Genomic DNA, 14,992 nt, shown 5'->3' with positions numbered 1-14,992 from the left:
TACTGCACAGCATGATGAAAATGATCTAGCTTTTGCATACGTACACTTTGCTTGAATAACAACAGTTGCCAACAGCGCCAGATTTCAAAGGTAAATACATCAAGCATACATATCAAAATCTATGTGTGCCCTGTCTGCTTAAACAGTGATATACTGCACCGATCTTTAAAGCTGAAGTAATTGGACACCTACCTGCATATTTACATTGCCTGACATGGTGTTACAACTGCTTTTTTAGTGGCTTCCAAACTGCATCTGTAGAAGCAAGAGACACCCTTCATTTCCCATCTGAGCGAGGGACTGTGCTCCAAGGAGATCTTCTCTACTGCTCTCTGTTGAAACTGTAGCTCTAATGATTTTCTTCTGTTGGGATTTCTTTTTGTTTGTAAAGAATTCCTTATGAATTTTTATTATGTGGTGATGAAATGCTACTCGATTTGTTATCTTGTATACCCGATTTCCTTAGAGAAAAGTCACCAGTTTTTTTTTGGAAAGTGAGAGTGAAAAAATGCGGGGGTTAAAAGGTTATGCAACACCCAGTGCTCTACTAAATTATGTAAAGCAAGAATATTAAATAATAATCTATTCCTTATTGTATGCAGTCCAGAGAGTATATGGAGCATGGATGGAAGGATTCCAAGTTTCATTCTCTACTTTTTGTTGTTTTCTTTTAAGCATTCTTTTAGGAAAAGAAAAAAGTTGGTATCTTACTATTGCAGAACTTTTTTGCTGTTTTTCAATGTCAAGGGTTAGCATTTCTGAATTGTAAAACAGTTTTATAAAGCTGAAGTACCAGCACCACTTCTGCTTTCAGTAGATTTGTTTGCAAAGCAAACAGCATTAGTGTGCATCTCTTGCCCTCAGTCAGGGTCTCCTTTAGCTATCAGAGGAGATTTGAGTGCCCTGTGCCAAAGAAATTGGGCTTCAAATCCTGTCTCACATCTGTAGAGGGACTTGGAACCATGCAGACATCTACTTCTTTGGTTAAATATATGTAAGGTAGCATGTAGCCATACTTGGTGTTCTCTTTGCATGTGCCAAAGGCAGGATGAGTGATCCAGACACATTGTCACCTGCCTAGCTGTACTGTGGGAGAAGGGTGCTGCCAGTGTCCCAGCTGTCCAGCTGGCCCATCCACATTAAGCTCTGCTTTGGAAAAACAGTTTGTGAGAATGAATCAAAGTAAAACCATTTTCCTGACATCAGCTCCTGCAATGCTTTACTTGCTGTTATGTGCAGATTTATTCTTCTGCGTTGTGCTTGCAGTTGTGGGAGCGTTTTGTTCTCTGATGTATTCAAAACGTCATTTAATGAACTTAAACTTCACCTTTTGGGACTCATGTTTCTGGAAAATCTTTAAAGCATGCAAACTGGAAGTAGGTATGAACGTGAAGACATGCAATCCAGAGAGAGTCCTCTGGTTATTGGAAAGTTTTTTTGATGTATCTGTGGCAGTTTTGGAAATACTGTCCCTAAAGCACAATTGTTTTGTGACTACAGGTGTCAAGGCAGAAAAATAATTTTTTAAAACAGTATTTTAAGGAGATATTCACTTTTCCAGTAATCAGAGAATCATAGAATGGCTCAGGTTGGAAGGAACCTTAAAGATCGCAGGGCTCCAATCCCATACCAGGGGCTGGCTGCCCCCACCAGCTCAGGCTGCCCAGTGCCCCATCCATGGCCTTGAGCACCGCCAGGAATGGGCACCCACAGCTCTGGGCAGTTGTGCCAGTGATCTCCTGCTTTGTTAAAAGTGGATTACTTTTGTGCTGTAGGTTGTCCTACAGTGCACTTGGGAGATTGTAGATGTTCTGATATCTGAGTTCTGAACAAGGAAGGACGCTTTGTGTTTTCAATGCACGTACACATCTATATATCTATAGCCTACACAAGTTTAAAGGAAATCATTTAGCAATTGACTATTGCAGCACAATGGTGATAGCATCTGGAAGTGTGGAGAGTTTCTGACATCTGAGGAAATCTTCTGACTTCTCCAGTACTTGTTGAGGTCAAAATGAGTGGGAGAGAAGAAGGGTCCTATTTAGAGGGTTTCATTGTTTTAGGATTAAAAATGCAGTTTGTGTAATTAAGAGGAGCAGAGGGCTTATGAAATATTTCCATATCTAAGATCTGAAAAAGGCAGAGCTACTGACAAGGCATCCTCTGGGTGAGCCCCACAGCTTCAAGCTCTGCTCCTTTTGACCCTCAGCAGTGCTGGAAACTCAGCCCTTCCATGGGGCCTGGGAGCAAGGCTGCTGGGGCAGCTCCAGGTGGTGCTTCTCTGCCTGGGCCCTGCTGACTGGAAGGTTCCAGTGAAAATGACTAAGAGGTCCAAGGGCAAACACACTCTTGAACAACCTGAAGGAAGATTTAAAACGTGCAAAACTACACAAATTTGACCATCCTTTTTCTGCAGCGGATCGAGCTGCTTATTTTATTCAAACGTTGGCTCTGCACTCCTTTCATTGGAAAACATTAAATTATTCTAAGTAATATATGAGTGTTTCATGCATTTTGTAATACTTTGGGTCATGAAGGTTGCCAGAAAGGCTGGTGTTTTACTTTCAGATTTAGGCCTCTGGATGTCTTAGCTGCTGCCAAGGGACATTTAGGTGTCAAAGTTGTGCTGCACGTGCAGTGTCAGCTCTCTTCCTCTGAGCGTAGGCTGGAGCTTCGTCTTCCATCCTTTTAATTGGCATTAAAGGAGACAGCAGCAGTGTCACAGCTGGCATCTCATTTCATCAAAGCAGTGATAAAGTTTATATTCAAAAACTTCTCTCACTTCAAAATCCTGTAGGTTTGGTGACAAATGTTGGGATATATTTGCATACAAATCACTTTCTTCCAGGAAAAGTCTGTTTGTTTTTTTTTTTAATTTTTTTATATGCTTTCTAAACATAGTTTGTCTGAAAGTTTTATGAGCCAGTTCTTTGTTTTCATACTCAGTCTGATGAGCTTCTTCTGGAAGAGAAGAGATTGAAGCAACATTAAATTGCCTTTTGGTTCCTGTTCTGAGAACATCCTGAGTGTGTTTTGCTACAGAATAATTCCAATTCCCTCTTACAATTTTTTGGCTTCTTTTCTCTTTCAGTAATTTTGCTTATCCTGCACTTACGAGTAAGTAGTACGAACATAATTGGGTCTGGCGTCATGACTGCAAGGCTTTTTTAGAATTGTTCGCTGTTGGTTTAAGATTTTTTTTTAATTTGTTTCAAGAGGTTTGGTTTTTACTCAGTAACTTTCCATACTAATCAAATGTCTTAAGAAAGAGATAGTAAAATAGAAATTTTATTTTATCTTTCTTTTTTTCTTTCTTTCTTTCTTTTTTTTTTTTTTAAATGGGAAATCTGGCTTAAAAGAGTTTAATATTCTCCGACTGAAAATCCTTCATATAGGCACACTTTTATCTCTTGGTGGCTAGTTGTAGAAACATCTCAGCCTGATCTATTGCATTCTTGGACACCATTTTATCTCCTCTGCAATTGACTTTGTCTGTAGTGGAACCAACGTTCTTTTTATCACCCATGGTCTGATCTTCAAGCTTTCACCTTCAAAAGCACAAGCATCCTTTGGCTGGCTGGTAGCTTGAAATGATTTATAACTGAGGAGAACTTTGAAGTTTCTATAAACAACCAAAAAGCGGGTTGTATTTTTTTCCCCTGCCTGCCTTAGTTATACTGCTGTTAGTTTGCTGCTTCCACTTACGCATCTCTTGTGCCTTCCACTCTGTATCACTGATATGCAGCCTGGAATGATTCTGCCACCGGTTCTTGACTGGGCTGTTGAGAAGCCTGAGACAATCATGCAAAGCTGAGGGAAAATGATTTGCAAGTGTTTTTCATACCAGTGGCAAGTACTGGCACAGGATTGCGTGTGAATTGTAGGCAGGCAAATTCAAGAGAATTCTGCAGAGATGGTGTGTTTCATTTCCAGAACAACCTGCATGTGCCTGGCTTTTATAAGACCATTTTGTAGCAGTATTTGCAGCCATCTCTGCCATGTGGCAAGGTCACTGGGTGATTCACATCCAGCAGCTTAACAAGAGGAAGCTGAACAAATGACAGAGGAGATGCTTTCATGTGGAGGAGTACCAAATGTTCCTGCTCTTTAAGCCCCTAGATACGGGATAGCTACTTTGTGACCTTTGGAAAGAGAAAGACATCCACTTTTCTCAGCAAGACCCCTTTGATGGTGCTCATAAACCCCCATGAAACTCTGTATGCTTCTAATTTACGAAAGAAGCACTTGGATTATAAAATGTATTTGCTGAAACAAAGTTCATGATACCAAATTCAACACTGTTTTTCTCCATTGCACCCAGGATGAGGTTGGAGTACTGTCATCTTTCTTTGTTGTTCTTTCTTTTTTTCTTTTTTTCTTTTTTCTTTTTTTTTTTTAACATTGATAACATGTCAGGTTTAAACTGTGTTTTCTTCACTTCAAGGAACTGTCTGCTAGGAACATATGCTTGTAACATATTGTTATGATCAACTTGTATTATGGTAACATGGAGAGGTCCAAAGCATAGATCAGAGCCCAGATCTTGGCGGTATGTAGACTTGCAGTGATACATTAGTAGCACGCCTTGTTCCAGTGAGATTTCTTGGCCTGTGATCCCACGTTGTTTCTAACGCTAGCAGAGTAAACACCCTTTAAAGAGGATGAGATGAGGGTAAAGGGATAGGGGCCATAAATCAGGAACTTGCATTGAGGAACCTTGTGATAAAGCACCTGGTAACTTTGAACCCTGTCCTTGCACTGTGTGCAGATTCATGGGGAGCTTCATTCGGAGTGGGGGGATCACAGAGTTTCCATTTGAGCCTACTCAACTGGGGCTGGATAGATTGGAGAGGAACAGGGATTGGGATGGAGGAGAGCAGGCTCTGGTCTCTTTACTGAGAGAGACCCACAGGAAGAGACACAGGACATCTTACCTCTGCAAACAGCTTTTCATATTCCTTTTTCAGTTTATTTTGCACTGATCTCACCGCTACAAGACATATAGGATTTCCCCTTGTAAGTTTGGTGACACTCAGCCTTGCAGGAATTTTTGTCATACTGCATCTGATGGGGTTCAGTGCTTGTGTGAGAAGGCAGGTAGGTGGGAGGACATGTCCTCTCCCCCTCTTCCTTGAGCTAAGCATGCTCTGGTTCTGGATTTGCAAATCGTTATAATGACAGACCGTGACAATAAGAAGAGCCATGAAAATAGATCATGCAAAGAAGGCCTGGATTAAGGAATCCCCTGGTACTCTGGGACATGATAAAACCCCACTAAGTCAATAATCTGTGCATTAAGAACTGCTCTGGTTATGTAAAGGAACTAACACAGTCTGTTTTTCTGAGTGAGCCAGAAGAATTGGTAGCTTTGCTGTGTAATGACGTGATAAAGAGGGCTTGCTCTTTGGTAGCCCTCACAGTCTAACTTGATTTACAGATCAGATCTCTGTTGATGACAGTAGAGAGACTGTAATGGTGCCAACGACCGTGTCTGAGAGAGTCTCAGTTGTGTCTTTATTTCAAGTCCACAGAAAGGAAATAATAAAAACAGATAATCACATTAAAGTAATGGTTTCAGATGACACTCACACAAAATAAGGTTATTCAGAGTTAAACTGCTACTTTGTCTTCCTGATTCTCATGTGCTTGAATATTGCAGGAGTCCTGAATGAGGGTATGAATTTATGTACCGTGCATGCTGAAATGCTTAGCTATGATGCTCTGAGCTGGGAACAATGAGCATTAACAAGAAAAGCATCTACTGAGGCTATCATGATGCAGAGTTCTGTTGTCCTTATCAAAGAGGGTGTATTATGTGAGTGAAAACCAAGGGGGAAACCTCCTTTCTGATTCTCTCCTCTCTTATAGCATTCATCATCTCGGGTGCTTTACCATCTCTGCTTGAGTTTTATGTTGTATTTAAAAGGAGTGTTTTGCACACTCTAAATCTGTTTTACATTTTCTCAGCTTTAAAGTATGACATCCAAAACTGACTCTTCTGGCAGGTGAGGGAAAATGTATCTTTGGGAGCATTTTGCCCTTACAAACACATTTTTTGTGAACGTTCTTGTAGATATCAAGCTTTTTGTGTTCATATCAAGTAGATATGAAACTAAATTGTCAAAATTAAGCAGCTAAGAGTTTGTGACTTAAAATAATTTATTTCAGTGGTGGACTTCCTCTGAATCTCAAGTGTCACACAGGGTCTTTGATATTTTCACCCCACATTTCCCTTTACGGCAGCAGAGTGAAAGCTGATTCCCTACTTTGCATCGCTAGCTGTTGTAAACCTCATATATATCAACTGCAGAAGAGGCTATTGTTATAATCCTCTTTATTTTGAAATATCTCCACTAGACCCTAATTTAATTTCCCTTATTTACCATTTCTATGTTTCCCAAGTGTTAACGTATCCAAGGGTGACCTTCTGTTTCCTGAAGGCATGGGGGAGTGTGTACATACTCCTGTGCTTCATTGGTGAGTAATGTGAGACTCCTTGGGATGACAATAACACTATTTTCCATAGGTTCTTCTAAACAACAAAGTAGTAGTAACCTTTACAAAACAATAACAGACCCTTCCACTTTGCAGAGTCGTTTCTCTGTTATGCCCATTTCAACTGCATGTTAGCCTATGTGGAAAAAAATTCATCTGGGTTCCTTATTGTGGACTAAGTAATTTTTAGCATTCAAAGGAACTGATTGAAGGGCACTGGCAGTTATATTTAGGTGCAATAGCAAAGATGAACACACAATCTTGCAAAGACAAGGGATTGCCTTTCTGACTTGCAAGCGCGCTAAACAATTCTTTCATAAAGCTGATAGAAAGGTCTCTTGTTTTTTCAAAATGTTTCTGCAGGTGCTGATGTTCTGAATGCTAAAACATTCTTGCAAGAGACATAGAAAACTTTGTTTCTTTGTTTGAAGTTTGTTTCTCCCCTTTGTATTTTAAGCTTATTCTAATCTCCTGGAATTATCTGGAACAGCATAGCCTATCCTGTTGCTCTATAGCAATATCAATAACATTGCCTGTAAAATATGCCATGAGAGCTTTCAGTTTAAGAAGACACACAATTCTCCATTGACTTTAATTCAAGCTCCTCAACAGAACTAGGTAGAAAAACACTTCTGAGAAATTAATGGGAATCAGTTGTCTTATTCCTTTCAAAAACTTTGAAAATCCCAGCATACATCACAGTATTCTTTGAGGAATACATTTACTGTAAGATAGTCTGAATTATCCAAATTCAGTTTTCCAAAACTCCCTGTTATTCATGTTCCTCATTATCTATCAATTACATTCAAAATTACCTTCATTATTTGAATCCTTGATTATCCAAGCCTATTCTTTGTCCCCAGTGGTACTCCAGTAATTGGTCTTGTACTGCATTCCTCCTGCTGATGCTTCACTGGCTATGAAATGAAGGTACTGTTGGTCTGGCATGTACTACCAGAAGCATGTCTTTCTGCATGCTGTTCAGCATAGACTTAGTGCAGCACTGCAAAAAGTATGTGTAAGTGGTGTCTTACTAATGCTGTAACTGGAACAGGTTGCCCAAGGCTGTTGTGGATGCCCCATCCCTGCAGGCATTCAAGGCCGGGCTGGACGTGGCTCTGGGCAGCCTGGTCTAGTGGTTGACGACTCTGCACATAGTGCTAGGGTTGAGACTAGATGATCATTATGGTCCTTTTCAACCCATTCTATGATTCTGTGGCTGTTTTTCCAGTCATCTTGTACATTTATAGATGATATACATGCATGGATAGCTCTGTCTAACTATGAGTGGTTTTGTCATTTATTTTGAAGCAGGGTATATCAGCTAAGAGCAGTATAGACATAGTCATTATCTGGTATGAGTTGTGCAATAGTGTGTCATTACAGGAGAGTTTCAGCAGTTGCAATTGCAGATGAAGTGGTCTCATACTGGGCTTCTACTTTCCCAGTGTGGCCACTGGTTATTGCTTTTGTACCTTCAAAGATCAAGTGCTTAATGTGATTCTAGAATGTTGTTATGATTCCCCATACTACAAGTTTAGTTCTGCAATAAATTGGCACCAAATGAAACTTGGATCAGATGCATGTTTCTGAGCCACAACCTCCTGTTGCTGTTCTTGCTGTGGTTCCACTTCAGCACCCGCTATTGCCCAAGGCTGCCCTTGGGGTCAGTCACTAGCAGAAAGGGAGGAATCCTACAGTAAGATACCACTCACTATGAAGAACTGAGCTCTTTGTGACCTACTTGACATACCCTAAAGGCATGTAAAGGGAAATCAAATACCTGAAAGGCTTGTTTAAAATGAAAAGTTAACACTTCGGAATCTCACATTTCCCTGCTGCAGCTCTCTGTCTCATGGAGTCATTCTGCTTTGAGTAGCAGTCCTTTGTACTTTGTGTGCTGTCTGACATCTGCATTTAAATAAGATGTACTGACTTATACTGCAGAAAGTAAAATAATACTTACTGTTAATTTCTTGCAACTAGCTCTCCTTCTATTGACGTGAATTATTTTAAGTATCTGCAGTAGGGTGAAAAGATCAGGCAGAATAAAAAACAAAAACAAAACCCCAAACCTACATGAAAGCTGCAGTGTGGTCTTAAAACAGTTCTCTTATCATGATGCACAGAGCTCTGTGTCAACGATTTACACTGATTACTTTTTGTTCCATTGAAACCACTAATTTTTTTTTTACTGCTTCAATCTGGCCTTCTGTATTAATGTAAATGTGTACTGAGCTGCCTTATCAGAATCAGTTGTGTTTAGATAATTTGTCTTATCTTAATGACTTTTTCTTATTAATGCGGTGAAGTGGCATAGCAGATCAGAAAAATGTGTGTTATTTTAATAGTCTGAAACAATGTTATAATTTCTTACTGTAATTTTATTTCATTTTTATTTGGCCTTATTCATCTTTGTTGTTTATAGATTTATTTTCTCCCAAACTGACAAGTTCTCATTACCAGAGCATCCTTCTAAAATATATTTGAATCCAGTTCTATGTATAAAACCTGCTGAAGTGTTCCTTCACCTTCTCCTGTTATGAAGTGCTCACTTGTAATCCACATAGCTTTTACACATTCCCTTGTAGAAGTGAGTCACACAGTCTTGCTGAATAAGAACTATCCTGCATCAGTTCTTGCATTACTTGCGCACATTCAGTGGGTTAAGTGGGGCTGAAGTGATGCATTGAGTTATTGTCCTAATGCAGGAGAACGTGTATTAGGTTCATTTTTTAAAGACCTTTTCCATGCTACTTTGATACAGCTTTTGTGTGCCTGTAATTGTGTACATAACTGCGCTTTTCCAGTTGTCTTTGCTTCCTTCATCCCTCTTCCTATGCGCAGTGTCTGTGAAACCATTATTGTTTTTTTGCAGAGGAATTGCTCCTGTAGCTTTCAAAATGTGCAAAATTGTTCAAGGACAGGGCAGAATAAGACAAATGACTAGAGGCTGTTTTCCAGCTATATTAATTTTATTAGTCATGCACTCTCCTGGTATTTTTTTTTTTTTTCCTGAGCTGTGGGACTGATTTCTGTTAGCAATTAGAGTTTTTGAACAAAGAAAACTTGTGCTAAGATGCAGTGATGAATTCAATACCCCTGCCTACAGTCCCCTGTTGAATGTGGGGACAACGTTGTGGTGAGTTTTAATACTCAAAGCTTTGTCTGAATGATTCTCTGTGCTTGGGGCACTTGATGCAAATTCATGTAAAAGAGAGTAAGAAAAGAATAATCCCTCTCCCAGCTCCCCACAGCCCATTATTTCAACATTCCCATCAGCTTGCTTATGGATGTGCAGAAGGGTTATTTTATACAGATGCATGAGATGGTTATAAATAATCATTTGCTGCAGCCTTCTCCAGCTGGTTCTTCTCGCCCCTGAGCTCCCAGCAGCCACATCCAGGTCCCGTCCCCCCACCCTGGGGAGGTCTGGGCTGCCTGCTCAAAGGGCACAATTCCTGCACCTCTCTCAAATGCCTTCTCCTCTTAGAAAGATATGGCGTGGTGCTGCAGTCTGTATTGCAAACTGATTAGTCAGAGTCAAAATATTAATGATAAAATCATTTTTCATGAGTTTTCCAAGCATAAATTATTAATGAAAAATTATAAGAATTTTAAGAAGGTTTGAAACGTTCTAAGCTTTCAAAACATTTGAGTTAACTTGAATATTTTTCCTACTTTTCACCTTTAAAATATCTGGGAGTTTTTGATATTTTTGAGTCTTTTGCTGTTATTAGAGGGAAAACTTTTATTTTTTGAACTCTTTTTGAGGTTTCCAGTACAACAATAGTATTTCTATCTCAGTACCATCTGTGAATTCCTGACCACACTGAAAATCATTTTCCTAACTTAAAATCATTTGTAGCAAATGGGTTAGAAAACTAACAGCCTTGGCCAAACCCAGTATATTCATAATGAAGCAGATACCCTTTCAGTTTTAGACATTCTACCTTTTTCTCCAAGTATTTTGTTCTTCTAAATCCTTGTGTTAGGAAAGCTTGTCAGTTTTTAGTGTTTTTAACTGTCTCCTCAAAATAAAAAAGAAGAAGAAAACCAACTTTACTCCTATTCTTAGAATGTCTGTACCTGCTTTGAATTGTTCTGTTTGAAAATTGAAGTCAGAAAACAGAAGTCTAAATTAAAAATACGTTTTCTATATAGCGGAATGGAAACATCCAGGAAAAAGCTTTTTAGTTCTAAAGCTTCTTACATAAAAGATGTTTAAGTCTCTTATGTTTTCCTTTTTGGTGTTTTGTTGTTTATTTGTTTGTTTTGTTTTGTTTTATTTGTTTTGCTCTTTTTTCTTTTTTACCCGCCAGGTCAAAGACCTCCTTCCCAAAGATTCAAAACTACAGAATAACTGCATAGTAGTGTGTGAAAATTTATCATAGGGGTCTTTCTGGGGGTGATCAGAATCCCACTAAAGGGAGTATGGAGTCTGGATTAGACCCTAGATACAGAATTGCAGTAATTTGGACTTCAAAGTTGTTATTCAGATAGAGCCAATGGAAATGACTACTGTGCCTTTGAGTTTTGGTCTCCAATCTGTCTACTAGGAAAAGGAAAAGTGCCTTTAAAATGGGGATGTGTTTTAAAATGGGCCATGTGTTCTACATTTCTTCTAGAATCTGAAGCGTTTTCTGTGTGATCAACTCAGTCATTGTGTGGTTAGCAAATGATTGCTTTTCATTAGAGACCCATTGTCTCCTATGCAAATGCATCCTTAAATGCATAGAAGTGGATGGGGAAATTGTGCTTGGCAAAACTGAGCATAGTTTTGGCTGTGTCCGGCCAGGTACCATTGCAGTAAATCCTTGTGAATGCCAGTCTCCAAGGGCTCCAGTTACTGTGGTCTAAGAAGTCGATGAAATAGTGAAAGAGATTTACAGAAATGTGTGCAACCTTGATGTTGAGTGCTGAGAGCTGACATGTTTCATCATCCTGGCTCTGCTGGTGTGTAGAGACTTGTTGAACTGTGCTTTCTTTGCCTTGAGTCTGAGCTTTTCTGAGCAGGTTACCATCTTAATTGTACAAACACTGGGAGAAAGGCAAAGGCTGTTAATTTGAATTATGGAGGAGGTTTTCAGGCTTTAGTGCATTGAACAATCTCCTCAAGGTTATGTGGGGAGTGGGCTGCTGTGCCTGGTATGTAAGGACAAGCTGTTTTGTTGAGGTTGCAGGTCATCCTTGGGTTTCAGCTCAATTTGAGGTTAGTGGTTTGAGGGTAGTGCATCTGACCCACTGTTGTTTTACTGCTACTTCATGGTTCCACACTTCCACTAATACAGCTGGAGCTTTAGCCCTGTCTATTGCCAGTTTATGGAAAATACTGACATTCCTAATTGTTTAATAAATCATTAATGAAGCTTTTAGTGTGTGAGAGGGTGTGCATATTGATTTTGTGTATGCATATTTAGGTATTGGGACAAGAAAGTAAGGCTGCTGAGAGACTCCTGAGAGATCTAGAGAGAAGAACATGCACAAATTATAATGAGGTATAAAGGTTTTCCATTCCTTAGGATGGAGAAGTTGACATATTAAATCGCACACACTCTAATGACTGACTCAGAGAATTTGAAGGAAATACAGCTGTGCACATTAAAGCTTAGAAATAGAAACTTCATCAGTCAGTAGCAGTTCAGAGTGAATGGAGAAATCATGAAATTATTAATTATGGTTTTTAGAGAAAGGAAACATAAAGTCCCAACTCTCCAAAGGCAGAACACTGCCTTCAGTGTCTGCCAGGAATCAGCCCCTCATCCTGCTGGGCTGCTCTGTAGAGATGGAGGCTTTTGCCCAACCACAGGCACCTGCTGCCATTTTCAATGCCCTAAGCCAACGCAGCCGTCCCCCTGGCTAGCAGATGCGACACAGGGCATAGGGAAGGCTCCTGTCCTTCTGCAGCAGCAGCTGGATGCCCTGAGGCATCTCGGATGGCAGCAGCTGCTGCTGTTGGAGGACTGATCGCACGCACACGGAGGCACGGACTCGCTCTCACTCGCATCATTAATACACAGTCACCTGAAGCATCTCAGTAGTTCACAGCAGTGTTTGCAGAGGGTAATTGCAGAAAGCAATGAACAGTTTATCTGATTTGAAATTCAGGAGAATTTTTGAGATGAATAGAAGGCTTATTTAGATTAAAATCTGACCGTGATACAATGTTATAAACTCTCCCTGTGCTGGAAACTGTAGTTAAAATCTATGACTCAAAGTTGCAGTGAATGGTTGTTTTCCTAATGACCTCAAATCCATGAAATGATTCTAACATTTGCCTTTTTATATATTCATAGTTAAATATAACTTGAATGTTGTCCTAATTACATTCTCATGTTAATTTAGCTCTGATTCAGAATTTCTATCATTATTCTTTGTAGAATTATTTTGAAATGATGGAAAGTTCAGTAACGATGCTCCAGTGTGTGATTGTGCCTTTGAATTATTTATCACATTCAAAGACAGAAATATGGTTAAATCTAGTTTGAGTTGTAAATGAGCCTTAGTAATGTAAGGAGGAAGTGAAACTCCTCTTTGCAGAAGGACGTGGTTTATGGGAGCATCATTTGATAATGCAGGAGCATCACGCGGCCCCACGTCAGCAGAGAGCCTCATAAGAAAACATCCATCGCACCAACTGGCAAATGCTATCTGAGCAGATAAGGCAGATAAAGAGTGGAGGAGGAGAGAGAGATACATAGACAACTTGCACAAATGACAGAACAGATTAGTGATGGAATTAAGAAGAGAAAACAGATGTCTTGCCTTGGTCAGCAGCAGAATTCACACGGCTCGTGCTCTCTTTACTGCATGCTTTGGGAGTGAGCTCTCACAAGGGTGTTTAGCCCTTGGTTTTTACAATGCATCACAGTGACAAGTAGTCCAGTGTTAATACATGGCTGTAGAAACTATGATTAATGCAAAAAAATCATACCTGTGGCCCTGAGCCAGGTAGAGAACAAACAATTGCTGGTGAGGCGTGAGCAGGGCTGAGGGGGAGTGAGGAATTCTGGAGGAGGAAAGGAAATTGTCTTAATGTAAGCACCAGTTTTGCTAGAGGTAAGTGAGGGGAAATTCTTCATTTATAAATGGTTCGTTGACCCATGATAATAAAGCAGTGCTGCAGAAGAAGGATAATTATTTACTTAAGTATCAGATGCCCTAAGGGTAAAAGCTTCCCTTCTCTCCTTTTGAAAAATGAACTCAGATTAAACGAATGTCCTTTTTCCTGTTTTACTGTTGACATGGATTTCCTTTTTATGAGTAGAATTAATTAGTTTTTCTATTCCTTTATTCCTGCTATGGAAATCAGGTCTGCCAAGCAAGTTTCCAGCTCTTCCCTTGGGCCCTGAGTTCAGCCAATAGCATCCTTTGTGAAGATGCTTTGTACAGTGTGCTGGGAAGGCACAAATAAATTACAGGAGCTCTATTATGCCCTGTAGCTCACCAGGAGAAACAGCTTCCTAACACTAAAAATCCACAAAATGAGACTTCTTTCCCTAATCAAGATTGGTTCATTTCTACGTATGTTTGCTAAATATGCATTTCTCCTTCCTTAAAGTATTTTAATGTCGTGAGTTATAAAAAGAGGAAATGAGTAGTGGTGGCATAGCTGCTGTTGTACTGAGTGAGGAAGGGCCAAGTTCTCAAAGCAGATTAATGTCCACAGCTGAGGCCGGGCCTCTCCTGTTGAGAGCAGAGAGAGCTGCTAGCTGTGGAGCTTGCTGGAAAAATCTGCTCCCAGTTAAGCAAATATCTATTGCAAGATTGTCTGTCCTCATCTGGACTCTAAAAAATTATCAAAACCTGCCCCTACTTCTTTGCAACCAGAAAATGTCTGCTCTCCCCCTCCAGTCAGAATTTTAATTGAGATTCCAATAATATGAAGCTTGATGAATGCAAACATATTTCTCTGTTTTTGGAAATAAAACATTGTTTGCATGCGTTAGTCATTTTTTGTTTCAAATGTCTCCTGAGGTTCTTGAGGCATCTTAACTCATATCAATGTAACCTCTGTGTGAACAACTACAGAGCATCTCCTAGTTGCATTTCTTGGAACATGACGAATGTTCCTCAATACCTGCAGGCTTTAAGATGCAGTAAAAATAAATATTACTGTAATACAATGGCACGGAGCTTAATTTTCTTCCAATAGTCCTTTGAGCACTCGTTTTAATACTGAAAAAACAAGAAGTTGTTAATTTTCCTTGCCTTTGGTCAGGAGAATTCAACTGCCATTAAAGGTGATTGTAAGAGCACAATACAAACACAAACTGTAAATCAGAAAAAAATTCCTGTCTGCAGGGAACAGAAATTAGAAGCGAGTCCCAAGTGCTTTCTTGTCTGATTTACACAACTGAAGCTCTGCAAAGAATTCTGGACATTATTAATAATGTTACAAAACAGACTTTCAAGTGAGGAACCATAGCAATTATTAATTTCTGTGAACGCAGCAAGGCAGGGGGTTGTGAATAGCATCTGTGCTTTTTGTTGTTTA

General features: G+C 39.7%; 1 protein-coding gene across 5 annotated transcripts in view; it reads left to right on the top strand.

The window, feature by feature from the left end:
- FHIT (fragile histidine triad diadenosine triphosphatase) overlaps positions 1-14,992 on the top strand; it is a 506,430-nt gene that overhangs the window by 360,085 nt on the left and 131,353 nt on the right. The window lies entirely within an intron of this gene.

The sequence above is a fragment of the Tympanuchus pallidicinctus genome, unplaced genomic scaffold (assembly GCF_026119805.1).
Source record: "Tympanuchus pallidicinctus isolate F22 unplaced genomic scaffold, pur_lepc_1.0 scaffold17, whole genome shotgun sequence".
Lineage (NCBI taxonomy): Eukaryota > Metazoa > Chordata > Aves > Galliformes > Phasianidae > Tympanuchus > Tympanuchus pallidicinctus.
The sequence above is the reverse complement of the archived record's forward strand: the minus strand, read 5'-3'. Positions and strand labels throughout refer to the sequence as shown.